Raw genomic sequence first — 13,517 nt, 5'->3', positions numbered from 1 at the left:
ATTCGGGATCCCCCCACCTTCACTTTAACCAAACTTCTCCACCCAAATAGGAACCCCCTCTAGTTTCACCAGTTTTGAACGCCCCACAGTCACCTATTTGACCAAACCAGAAACATCCTCTCCACCTTACCTCTTATATCTTCTTGTTCTACTGTCTTGTCTGTCTCCGTTCTGTGTCTGAAATGCTTTCCTGCATACCCATTAGCCTGGCTGTAGCTGAGTTCACACTCTCAGTGTTTGTCTCTTGGTCTATAATATAAAAAATAATCCCCTAACTGGTTTCATGCCTCAAACTGCACTGCTTTTTAGATCTGTTTTCCCGTTTAAGCAAAGTGGTCCTCTGGAACTATAAATCAGCCCATGGCACACCCTTGCCTACAATATCTCAGTGATCCCCTGTTATTTACAAGGTGACGTTCTGATGCTGTGACATTGTGGACAAGGCCTTTCAGCATCTGACCTGCCCGACCCCCTCCCTCCCACACCCCCAGCCACGCCAAATTGTTCCCTCTATGCTTGTTTAACCTCTCTGTCTTTGCACCTGCTGTTCCTTCTGCTTGGAATGTCTTTTTCTTCTGCATTTGCTTGACTGAATTCTACTCATCCTCTAAGTTTACTCAAATACCATCTCCTCTGTGAGCCCTTCCTGTCCGCTCTTGGAAGTTAAGCATTTATTCTTCGGTTCCCCTTTGCCTGTTCAGACCTCAGTTATGCTATTTGTCACATTGCTGTCATTATTTGTTTATACGATGCCTCCCCAAGTATATGCTGGGCCCCCTGGTGTAGCATAGTTCATGGTACATAGTAAGTGCTTAGGAAATTTTAATTGTGAAATGAATATTGTATTTGCATCATGGTTTCCCCCGTGTAGGACATTTTCACCTCTATTACATTTCATCCTGATGATGTCCCTGTGATGTAAATACTTTGATCCTCATTTGATAGATGAGGAAGTTGAGTCATAGGAGGAAATTAAGTCATAGAGATGATAGATTATTTGCCTATAGCTCCACAGCCAAGTTGGTGGCAAAGCCAGGAACAGACTCCAGATTTTCTGATCCTTGTAAAGTCAGGCCCAGATTTAGATATGGGATTCTGCTTTTAGTCAGACGGTGGTTTGGTCTTTTAACTATTCCATTAAGTTCACTAATTGTGTGTGTGTGTGTGTGTGTGTGTGCAACCCATGGTGACACGTGAGGCATCCATGGCATCACTGATTCTTAGAATTGTAAGTTAGGCAGTTTGTTATCTTACAGATGAGAAAATTCTGTACCCGAGAAGTTCACAAGCTACTATTAGTGGCAGAACCCAAATCTCCTGACGATTAGTCACGTGTTATCTTTCTTACTACATGTTGGGCAATCCTCAGTTCTATTGGACAGAGTTTTACAGTTGAATCTCATGGGTTGTTAGTAGGACTTGTTGAGCCATTAGGCCAGTGAATTCTTGGGAAGAGACTACCTTTGGAGCAGAAAGGATATCATTTCTGTGACCATTAAGGTCCATGAAAGTGATAGAACCCAGAAGGGAAAGAATCAAATGATGACGTTGTTTCGTTGGTTACCCCACTTTCCAGACCATATTCCTTCTTTTCCAGTGGGCTTCCTGGATTCTTGAGCATGTGCCATTTTGAAATAAAACCAAGGCATCTAATTAGGCTGATGGTGTGTTCAGTAGTCAGAAGGGTTGTGGTGTCCTGGTGTAAGTAGAGTATATAGCATGTTGGGCCTCAAGAGGACAACATCGCAGTTACCTGGAAAGAGACATGGAACTGACATTGGTGGTACCTCTGTCCCTTACACTGGGCTCTCTCTCTCTGTACATATATATGTATGCATGTAATAGAGATAATGTAAATTTATAACCGTATACATGTGTATGTGGAAAAGCCAATACTTTATACATTTTACGCAGACAAAAGAAAAATCTTCAACTGTCATTACTGATTAGATAATTCAGCACGAAGCCAGCAGACAAAAATCTTTAACACTTTACATCTGCTTTTGGAAAAAAAGGTTTAATTTTAATCACCTGAAGGTTCTTTTTTTTAATATTTAAAAAAATATTGAGCTGGTGTCTCTATCATGTTCTTTCATTGAGGGGGCGCTGATGATGAGCTCTGAAAAAATGGCCACCAACCCACTTCCTTGGGTTTGACAAGAATGCACTTTTCTAGTCTGTTGTGCCTTGAAAAAAAAAAAAAGGTAAAACTTGCTATCTTCTAACTCCATTTAACACTACTTTAGATTCCCTTTTATATAACAATAACTTGATCCTACTCAAAATACTTGGCACCTTTAGTGACAGAGTGGAATGTAAGAACACTTTAGCAGATCTGAAACTGAGTAAACGCTGGTTGTTTTGGAATGAAGAGGGTAGAGTTTTCAGTTCTTTATTCAGAGTTCGCAGAAGATAAGAGTACTGGGATTAACACAATAGACTCCCTTCATTACACATGGCTGAACAAAGCAATTATCTGTCTATCAAGACTATGGTACCTTGTGCAACAGCATTTAGGAAGGGTGTATGGATGGGTGGATAAGCGCTATTCCATTGGAAAAGGCTGCTGATTCACGAGGGAATTTTTCTGAGTTTAACTTGTAAACTGTTTTATTTTGGAGTTTATATCATGTTACCCTTGCAGTTTAGAGAGAAATGAGGTTGTTATTTTTTTAATGTTGTTGATGGCATTTTTCAGTTCCTTACCCATCTGACTTTTATTAGGGGGGGTTATTTCAAAGACATCTCCTGTTTAAGCACGTTTAAACAATCTGTTTGAGACCTGTTGTGTAGATATAAACACAACAGTCCTTTAATGTAGTAGAACAGACTTCTGACAGACACAGCACATAACAGACATCCATCCATTATTGTTTAAGCCGCTGTTCCTTCCATGCCTGACCTGAGAGGGTAACCACAGAGCTCAGCTGACAGCATTGGCCGCTCGGAAGACACTGACATACCCCGTATTCCTGTCTAGCGAGCAGAGAATTGCAGAGCGGCAGACAATTGGAGAGGCCTTAGACCAGATTAAAACTAAGTACCTTAAATCTGTCTTAATGGCTGTGTTTACCTCTCCTTCTTCTTCATTCCTTTAAAAAAAGTAATCAGGTTTTGCAAGCGTTAAGAAAACCACCTCTTCTTGCCAGCTGGACTAGGTCCAGTTTAAGCAAGACATTCTCCCCCTCCCCCTCTTTTTTCTCCCCTGTCTTTTTCTTTTTTCTTCTTCTATGATCTTCACTGCCATTCAGCACAGCAAGACCAGGCTGCGGGAGCTGGCTGACTTTTTCCTTGGTTATTACTTTTTAACATTTTCTTCCTGTTAACAGAAAGGGGAAAATTGAAAATGATGTTCCTCGGCTGTAGCAGCAAATGTCAAGAGAGGAGCCCTTTGCACTTTTTAATTGCTTCGATGTAGTGCTTTTTTTTCTTTGCTCGAAACGCACACACAGTCACACAGCACATGCCCCAAACCGTAATAATGAAAGAGAAACAGAGAAGATCGCATGCTAAGGAAACTCAGCCAGGATCCAGGAATTGCGTGACAGTCTGTAGGCTAGTTGTCACTAGACTCTTTGAAGAATAATGCCATCCATGTTTAGCTGGATTATTGGCAAATAAACAGTGATGCTTTTTGTTCAACTATGGAAACTACCATTTCCATTGCCTAAAACGTTACCGTTAAGAAAAAAAACCTTTACATCTCTCAGTGGGGTCTCTGTAAAGGCCAGTAACACAAAACTGTGGTGTGTAGGAATATATTATAGTCAAAGAAGGCAAAGGAAATGTTTTCAGAACTAACACACCCGAGTTTTACTAAGTTTTGTGAGTAAAGTGTAGACATAGAGAAAGAGATCTTTTGTTCATTTCCCAGAAACTGAAGGGAGAGATGCGGATTCTGATGGCCCAGGACAGTTGTGGATGTTGGGTTGTAATTAGTAGAACAAGATGTGTTGTGATAAAACGGAGTCAGTAAGACTGGGTATAATGTAACAAAATCTCTGAATTAAGCTTCTCTGCTTTTTCTTATTTTGTTCTTTTTAGGTCTCTTTTCCTTAGCCTTTTTTTCCTTCTTTCCTTGTATGGCAGCCTGGCATATGAAAAAGAGGACAGAGGCTGGTCAGGGGCTAGTGTCCAGTGTCACTGCCTACTTCCGTGACTTCAAACAAGTCACAGGGGTTTTCTGGGCATCAATTCCTTTTCTAAAATAAAACATGGTCTGGTGAAATCCACATTCTCTTCCAGCTCTGAAAAATTCGAATTCATATAATCTTATTTTGAATGCGAGTAAAGATGGAAAGAAGCATCCCTTGGAAACAACAGGCAGGCAAGGTCAAGGGTAGCAGGATTGGAACTAGAAAGAAAGTGCCAGAGAATTTAGAGGTAAAGAGGCAGAGTAGATTAGAGACGTATTAGGACAGAGGAGAGGGGCCGAGCTGAAGTCAGCCAGGTTCCCGGTTTAGTTCTTTTTCCACCGCCTGCAAAAATATTACATCTCCTCCTGTATATTTCCATTACGCTTTCATCGGGTCTTTCTTTACATTTTTAAAATCCTTTTTTCTCCTTACCTCCCATGAATTTCTCTTTCTTTGGATATTTCAGGTTGCTTGACTCCATTATTTCAAGAAAAAGGATCGTACTCGAAGCATATGTTTTTCAGGGGTTATTCCCTGGTGAGCGACTGTCCTTTCTTCCAGATACTTATTCTTTGATTGTCGGGATCTGCCACAGCCTAAAATCTAAAAGTTATAGAGTAACTTGCATTTATATACATGCGAATTAATATCTCACAATTCTTTCATTTGTGTATTTATCAAAAGATCTTGAATTCTTTAACCTTTAGAAGCCTACATTTTGAAAGAGGCTGTCCTTCAGTGATCTCTCTCATGCATCTAATTATATTTAAAAAATGACTCCATACGCGTTTGGGAGAGTGAACTTTTTACTCACTGATCTAAACTGGCGCCTCTTATTATTAAAAGAAAGCAAATTCAAGCTTTTAACATTTTTTTCTATGAACTGGAGTTCCTAGAATATTTCTATGGAGTCTATGGCTTAACTATGTAATTATGTCTCTTGAGTAGATTATGTTTTTCTTCCCATAATTATGTTTTTACCCAAGAGACTTGGAAGGCTTCAGACCTCTCTTGGGTGAAATTGTTCTTCTTCTCTTCTTTCCTGATAAACTCTGAATTCTACATGCCTGACTCTGTTCAAGGGCTCGAAAGAGAGCTCTTGAAGATATGTGGTAGTGATTATCATTTTTTTTTTTTCCTTTAGAAATTGGTTTATATATTAAGAAGGCCCTTAGAGGGAAGATCTGTTAGTTCATTTTTGAAATGCCATCAGAGAAGAATCTCCTGGAAGGGGATTTGTTTATGATCTGTGGTCCTCTGTCTGAAGCCACACACTAACAGTGGTCTAGGGCTGTCTTGTCTCACGGGCCGTCCCGTGTGAGCTCTGGGGCCCCATGCACACATCATATTCCACGGCTGCTAATTTCCAGTGGCTCGGAGGGGCTCCAGGCCTTCCTTAAACATGAAGACAGTTTCTTAGTCCATTTCATTATTCTAGTCCTGAAATAGTTTTTGACCTGAACCAGACAGCATAGTCTTAGGAAAAAGGATGACTCAGCAGCCTTTCCCAGCAAAGATTAGAGACTCATCAATTTAACTGTGGGAAATGTTGCCCAATAACCAGCCTTTTTTTTTTCCACCTCCTCTCTGACTTTTACTGGACAAAAGGAGAGATAATTCTAAATGTAACAATGTTCTTATTTATTAATTTAACAAGTATTTGTTGTGTGCCTTCTCTGTACCTATGCTCAAAGTTACGCGTGTCAGATGTAGGACGTGACACCCATCCTCAGGGGGTTCACAGTCAAGTCCAGGAGAAGCTAAGATATTAGGGTTTGAAATTTTATATAAATATTTTATATCAATTCACAGAAAGTTAATGCTTACTGAATGCCTACTACACTTAAGTATAACCACATGTAGTGGACAAAAAGCAGTTGTAGCTGCTCTCAGTTTGCTGTGATAGAAACCAGAGGGCTCACCGAGGCCCTAGAGACAGAAAAGACCAGAACAAATGTGGTGACCAGGTTGAGACTGGGAAGGGATTTGGCCAAATGGAGGTACTGGGGAGAGGCAGTTCTGAGTGGAGGAGGCAGCTTGGGCGAAGGCACGGGGACTCTGAAGAACTGTGGGGGCGTCCAGTGTGAGTGGGGCCTAGGCCGGGAGCAGTATGGTTGGAGCCATTGGAAGAAAGCGTGATAAGGTACATTGAGACCGTCTTTTCCAGGTTCTTGTTTACTGGGCTCAGGGGGCTCTGTTTAATTTGATAGACACTGTAAGACGACTGAAAGGGTTTGAGCAGGTACATAACGTTAATGTTAGGATTTAGGGACTGAAAGGACTTTAGAAATTATGGGAACTAACTCTTCATTTTTGCTAGGTCTCAGAGAGTTCCATTAAACCCTTCCTGTGGTCATACAGCTGGTTGGTGCCCTTTCATATATGCCAGCCTGCTGCTCTGGTATCTTAACCACAAGTGAGAGGTTAGGAGTGGTCCTAGTGGGAATGGAAACTGGGGGCTCATCCCTGTAAATGGGCTAGACCTGCAGAAACTACAGGCATGGGCTTGACCGGATGCTGGGGTCTAGGAAAGGGAGGTGGAAAAGACCTAGGCTGGATTTTGAGCCTGGGAGACTAGAAAACAGTTATATTAATGGAAACAGGGAAATTAGAGGAGAAGCTGGTTGGGACTGTTTGTAGTGGCGTGGGGAGGTGTGTCAGGGAGAGGCGAAGAACTTATCTAAACATTGGATGCATGACAAGGGTACAGGTCTTCGATTTTTAGACTTTCGCAAACCACCAGTGAAATGTAGTCATCTGAATGTAAACAGATAAGAGTTTCACTTTTCTCAATAGTATTTTCATTTTCACATGTATGTAGGAACGCAGAAAATCAAGGTTTTTAACCTAGAGCCTCAATAAAGTATTTGGATCCAAACTTTGCCTGGCTTCCCTAAGAACTCACTTGAGTCCGTGTCATCTTCCATTTTTGCGGGAATGTAGTAACGCTCATCCTTAGAGGTAAAATTCCAAGTAATTTCATTTGGAATTGAGTTACGACTTTAATATTAGTCACCCTGCTCCCTAACCCCTCCCTGCAAACACTCTTTCATGTGCCACTTTCAGGGTAGAGAGATTAGAATTGAAGGCATCATTTTTGTCCCCCCCAGAACCGCTGTGGAATAGCATCTCTGTTGCATATAACCAGTTTACTCTGAAAAATGGTAATTCTGGTTCAAGTCCTCTCCCCTCTTCCTTTTTACTCTCTAAGTCATTGTCACAACATTCTTAGATGGTTCTACCCTGTGGCTTGAGTCCTGGGGTATTGGACCAGATCTCATTCTGTCACTTGACTTGCTGGCAGCAAAATTAGCTCATGTCTTCCCAGACCCCCCTCTCCTCCAGGGAGGCCTGACGGCATGACACAGGAGGCTCAGGGGCTGCCAAAGTGTTGTTTTATTGGTCAGGGGATGAAAAGATCTGTCTTAAAAGACAGATTTCCATATATATTGCATCGTTGAGAAGAATTAATGTTGTCAAATGAGAAGTGTCAAGCGATTTGAAGATGGTTTGCCTCTGGTTAGGTTAATATCACATATATGTTCAGCACCATCTTGTCTCACAGGACGTCTGTTATCATGGTTCTGTCATTTGTCCTCCAACTAGCTTTTCTCCTTCCTTCTCTGGCTATCAGGATCCTCCTCCACCTTCAAGGACGTAATGATCTCATCGGTGAGGGTTTCCTCTTCCCTTTTAGTCAGCATCAGTTGTTCCCCTGTTCTTCCAACGGCATTTTATTACTTTTTGAAGTTTTTTTTATTGTGAAAAATTTCAAACATACATTCAAAGAGATTATATTTCATAAAACCCCAGGTACCCATTGCCTTGTTTTATAATTAATAGCATTTTGCTGTATTTGCTTCATTTGTTATTTTGCTGAAATATTTTAGAGCAAATACCAGACATCAGGACATTTAACCTCTAGTTACCCGTTCTAAAACCTAAGGGCATACTCTTACATAATCACCAAAAGCACCTCTTCCTTAATATTTTGAAATAGTCCATATTTATATTTTTTCAGTTGATTCCCAAACTGTAGCATTTCAGTGATTGTCTCACACAGCCCTTTGCAGTTAGACTTAACTGCTTACCTTTCTTCCCTACTAGACTGTGCACTGCTTGAGGGCAAGGACGTGATCTTATATATTTTCTCCCCGCTCCTCCTTACAATGCCTAGTGAGACTCACATGGTAGATGCCCAGCACACACTAGCTAGACTAACTGACCTGAATATGGACGCCATACTGATTCCTGATTGATGCTTTATTGCAGATCTGCCTTTTAACTTTATTTTATTTAAACTTTGTATCTTCCTGATACCCAGGATACAAGTAGATAGATACCTAATAAAACAAGTGAGTGTTTAAAACTGATTTAAAATACTACTGTAAAGAGAAGAGCTGTCAAACGTCATGCCCTAGTGACCAGCAAAATGACCCTTCTGTGCCACGTGAGAGCGGAGGGGCTGTGACATGCCCTGCCTGTTGTGAAAGGCGTACCCTTCTGTAAGTGCACTTGGGCATCCTTCAAGAGGGCTCACTAATTGGCATAGTGCATCACGCTGTGAATACAGGGCACAGAGCGTGAGGTTCTGGCTGGGCGCCCACCCACCTCTCCAGAGTTGTGAAGCGGTGCTCAATCGACTTTTATAAAAATGGGCAAAATGGGTTACATCAGAGTGGCACGTTTGTTTTCGTAGTTCACATACCACGGTTTCAGAGTCTTCACGGACCAGTTTCAGAAGCGTGATTTTTTAAGCAGAAGTTCTAAAGGCAACATTACCAACTTTCACCGTGGGTGACTTGCCCTTGGACTGAAAGAGCCGGGTGGGGAAGAATGGGACCATTAGACTATTGGTTGGTGACTTAACCGTTCCTCATGTGTCTTTGCTCTAGGGATGTGTGAATGCTGTGACCTTTTCCATCACACTTTCTTCTTGTGCCCCTGAATTTGTTGCAACAAAAGTCATATTCAGCCAAACACACTGAACTTTTTGAATGAAATTTGTTCTGAAAACTACTTTCTTTTCCACTTGAAATTCACTTTTGACTGTGATTTTTTCTGAATGACTGATGATGTGCTGTTTTAATCTAAAACAAGCTGGTTGGCAAATGGGAGGGAAAAGAGCCCCAGACCAGCAGTCAGAAGACCTGAGTTCTCATCTTGCCACTAACTATGTGACTTTGGGCAAGCCACTTCCCCTCTCAGGGACTCAGAGTCCTCTCCATTAAAGAAGTACCCTGCTCTAAAACTGAGAGTCAAAATGACTTCTCTTGTCCTTTTCAGCTCTATGATTCTAAATGGCTTGCAGCAATGCTTAAGAATTATAGTAAGAGCAAATGCGGCTTTTTCAGAAAGCAAGCAAGCAAGCAAGCTTTCACTTAAATGAACATTCTTCAGGGAAATTTCTTAGGAAACATCAATAAAGGCTGGTCTCTAAAAAAGGGGTTTCCTTGCTGGATTCACAAGACTGCCAAATAAGAAGGGAAGAGTTTTTCTGGGAAAGATAGTGCTATAATATGATATCCTGGGCCAGAAAAATTTCTCTCAACCAAGACATTTATCTAAAAGAGGAGAACATTCATTCATTTATTGTATAAACATTTATTGAGCACCTACTGTATGGCAGGGACTGAACTGGGTTGTGAGAATTACAGCTGTAAACATGCCAGAGCAGTTGTTCTTGTTGGACTCATAGTCTTGCAGGGGAGACAAATCAACGCATGAGATAATTACAGATTGTGGTTACAGCCATCAAGGAAATAAACAGGGTGTGCTCGAGGGGAGGGCACCTACTCTGGGTCTAGTAGGCAGGCACCTCTCATAGGAGGTGGTGTTCACCCTGAGGTCTAAGGGATGAGAAGGAGTGGGCTGTACAAAGAATCCCGGGGAGAGCATTTCAGGGAAATGGAAAAGTCCTGGAATGGGACACTAAGGGAGACAATGGCAGAGGCCCAGAGAGACATGATGGGGTCCTGGGTGAGAGTTGTGCTGGTGGAACTGAACAGATTCGAGATAGACTTTCAAGATGGAAATGACAAAATCTGTTAATGGATTGAATGCGGGGAGTGAGGGATAAGGGGAAATCAAGGGAAGTGTTAAGGTTTTTGGCTTAAGGGACTGAGTGGCTGGTGCCATTTACTGAGATGGGGGACTCTTAGGGAGGAACGGGGTTTCTTGGAGAGAAGAAGCAAGAATTGTGTCTTAAATATGCTGAATTTAAGATACCTTTGAGATGTCCCAGGGGAGAGTCAAAGTCAAGTAGGCAGAGGGACACACAAACCTGGAACTCAGGACAGAGGTCAGGGCCCACCCTAGCGATGGGGGAGGCATGGACGTGAGTCAGTGGCCTTGAGCGAGTGGGGTTGTGGGATCGTCCTGGGCTGTGGCTCTCTACCTCAGCTGCACGTGGGACTATGTCGTGAGCTTTTAAAGAATAACTTTCCCCAGGACCCTCTTCCAGAGCTCCCGATTTAATTGAGCTGATGGACATCTATATTTTTCAAAGCTCCGTAGAGGATATTTTTATTCAGCTTGGATGGGAGAGCCACTGATCAAGGCAGGCAGTGCAACTAGAAAAGGAGATCCAGGACCGAGCTTTTGCATAGTCTTAGATATGCAAGACTGTGCAACATGGAGACAGCAGTTCTCCATTCTTTATAGCTTCCTCCTGCTTGGAAGATCCACTCTTTGGCCCTTTGGATGAGGTTTGGTTCTCCCTGTACCGTGGCAGAGTACCCTGTCCTTGATTTAAGTCGGTGTGCCCTTTGTCTTCCGAGTCCCCAGTTTCCGAAGGGATGGCTTGGGTGCTGAGGATTTAAGTACCTCTTCTTTCAGCCCGTCATTCCTGTGTCACCCTGATGTGGTTTAGCGGTAGCAGTTATTTGTCATGGTTGAAAGATGAAGAACCCGTTTGGCTTTTGCTCTTCATTCTCCTGTAAGAATTTTGTTGTGGTCGTGGTGGTGGCTGTGAAGGGGCAGACGTTCTAGGAAGAAAAATGGGTATGTTTTTTGTATAGATGCAGCTGCAGATAGATGTTCCCCGAATTACTCTAGGGTGTGTGTAGATACTCGGTAGCTTGCCTTCGAAGATCATTTCCAAAAGGTGATGGAGGCTTTTCAAATTTCACCTGCCCTTGAATTTCTCACACACATCCGTGCTCCTCCAAGTCCTTTATTCTTGCCTACGACCTCCTATTACTGCCCCGAAGCACTGGACTCAGAGAAAATAAATGTGTCCTCACACATTTGTGTACTGAGTTCACATCTCATACGGTCTCCATGAAAACCTAACGAAAGGGCTGTAGAAAGCAGAGGCAAAGCTTATTAAATTTTCTTGTGACCCATGGCCCACATAAAGCCCCAGTATATGAAGGAACCATGCAAGATCGTGTAGCCCTCCCCCCCCAGCCCTCAGGGAATCTGCCATTCCAAAAATATGGCCTATTAAATAACTTCCAGGGACAATTCCATAAGCTTTCTTGTTAATGTTTACAGCTGTATCAACACCACAGCAATCCTTTTTTTTTTTTTGATATGTGTATGAGGAACAGAATCCATGGATCTAAGTGTGACAAGTACTGTATGATTCTCTAATCGTGAACCTTGTAAGACACAGCGAGGTGTACTGATGGAAGTTTGTTTAGGGTAATGGGTGAGCTATTAACTTTGTAACTGAATCCTTGCTGCTGCTTCTGCCTGCCTTGAAAACCAGCCTGACACCTCCCAGGGCTTAGTCCTCAGGTGCCTCACTCTGGCGATCTGGATATTTTCAGTCCTTCGTAGCAGCTGGGAGAGGAAGGGAGAAGCTGGGACCCAGCATGGATGGTGCCACATGATGTGTGGAAGGCTGAGTCCACTAGGACCCGGGCTGCATCCTGGTCCAGGCTGAGCTAGTCAATAGTCAATAGCTAAGACCCATGGGCTAGTTGTTTTATCTCTGCAGGCCTTGGTCACTTCATCTATGAACACCTCACTTCCTGGGGTCTGGGAGCTGTTTTGGGTAATCCCTAAAGGTCCTTTAGATTTCTAAAATCTATGTGTAATCTGGATAAAAAGTCATAAATGGTGGGGAAAACAACTATCAGTAAACAATGAGTTTCCCTAGTTTTTCCTGATCATTTTTCTCCCAGTCTTAGCCCCTCAGTTGTAGCACATGCCCCAGACTTACACTGGCAGGAAATAGGGTGGTGGGTGCATTTCAGTTAATGGGCCTTAGTTGGAACATGTTTGGCTGGGGAGACAGCTACACTCCTATTACCAAGCCTTGGCTTCCTGTCTGTTTTCTTTGGGCTGGGTAGGCAATGAAAAAGGAGACAGGAAAATACATTTGGGGGCAAGTAAAATAAGGAATTTGTCTTAGGAAGACAGCTTATAGTTGGGAAATTCTAATGTTCAGCTTAACCCTGTTCTGATATATTCCTCTTGTCCTGTACTAAGTGGGAGACCAGGTGTTCTTGCTACTTGTAGAATCTACCTTCCCATTCTCGAAGGCTCTTAATAATCCTCCTTCAAGGTTTTCTTCTGTTATAGATACTCCTCCTAATGCCCTTAACTTTTCCTGCAAATTCTTCTTCTAGTCATCATCTTAAATGACTCTTCTTTGAATCAGCTTCAGTTACTTAACATTTTACTAAACTGTTGGGGCAACATACCAGGGCTTCACTGGTACAGAATATGGAATATATTTCTGCTTAGGCAGTAGGCATTAGTGTACTTGTTCACCACAGTCCCACTCTACGGATTTACACTTAACTAATGTCGCGTCAAGATTCAGGTGTTTTCCAGTTATACCTGCACCAAGGCAATACCATGCTCTTTGCTAAGAATGATTGGATGATTTTTAAAAAGTCTTAGTACCTTGGTTATATTTCAACTTACATAGTTCTTTAATATCTAGAATTTCTGTGGATTTTACACTTGAATAAACTAGAAGAGAGACAAAGTGAGGTTTTTGGTTTTTTTTTTTTAAATAGTGGATTCTCACATTCACATGGTAACCCAAACGGTATTTTTCAGTTTCTCTTACAGAACCACAGTACTAGATTTAAAATAAAAAAAGCATTCTCTCTGATTTAACATAGTTTATTATACGCTTTCAGGCTTTGGCGTATCACAAAATATCCACATTCCTCTCGAGGATTTGAGTTTCCTTGCCTGTATTTCTGTTTTCCTCTTAAAGGGGTTCTCGGTTTGAGTTTTAATTTTTCAGAAAGGAGTCTCCATAAGGTACAGTGGTAACATAAAAAAGAAAAAGTCACTTATGGTCATCATGGAAATGTCCCTTTAACAGATGTGTTTGTCTCTGTTTCTGCCCCAAGTATGGCCCGCTGTGTGTCCCATGCACAGATTCTGAACTTTCAGGGGAGGTTTCCTCCTTCA

At 42.1% G+C, this 13,517-nt stretch overlaps 1 protein-coding gene across 6 annotated transcripts in view; it reads left to right on the top strand.

Annotated features, from left to right (window-relative positions):
- RUNX2 (RUNX family transcription factor 2) overlaps nt 1-13,517 on the top strand; it is a 206,838-nt gene that overhangs the window by 141,918 nt on the left and 51,403 nt on the right. The window lies entirely within an intron of this gene.

This window comes from Eubalaena glacialis, chromosome 7, assembly GCF_028564815.1.
Source record: "Eubalaena glacialis isolate mEubGla1 chromosome 7, mEubGla1.1.hap2.+ XY, whole genome shotgun sequence".
NCBI classification, from domain to species: Eukaryota; Metazoa; Chordata; class Mammalia; order Artiodactyla; family Balaenidae; genus Eubalaena; species Eubalaena glacialis.
Note: the sequence above shows the minus strand (reverse complement) of the source record. Positions and strands in the feature narration are given on the sequence as shown.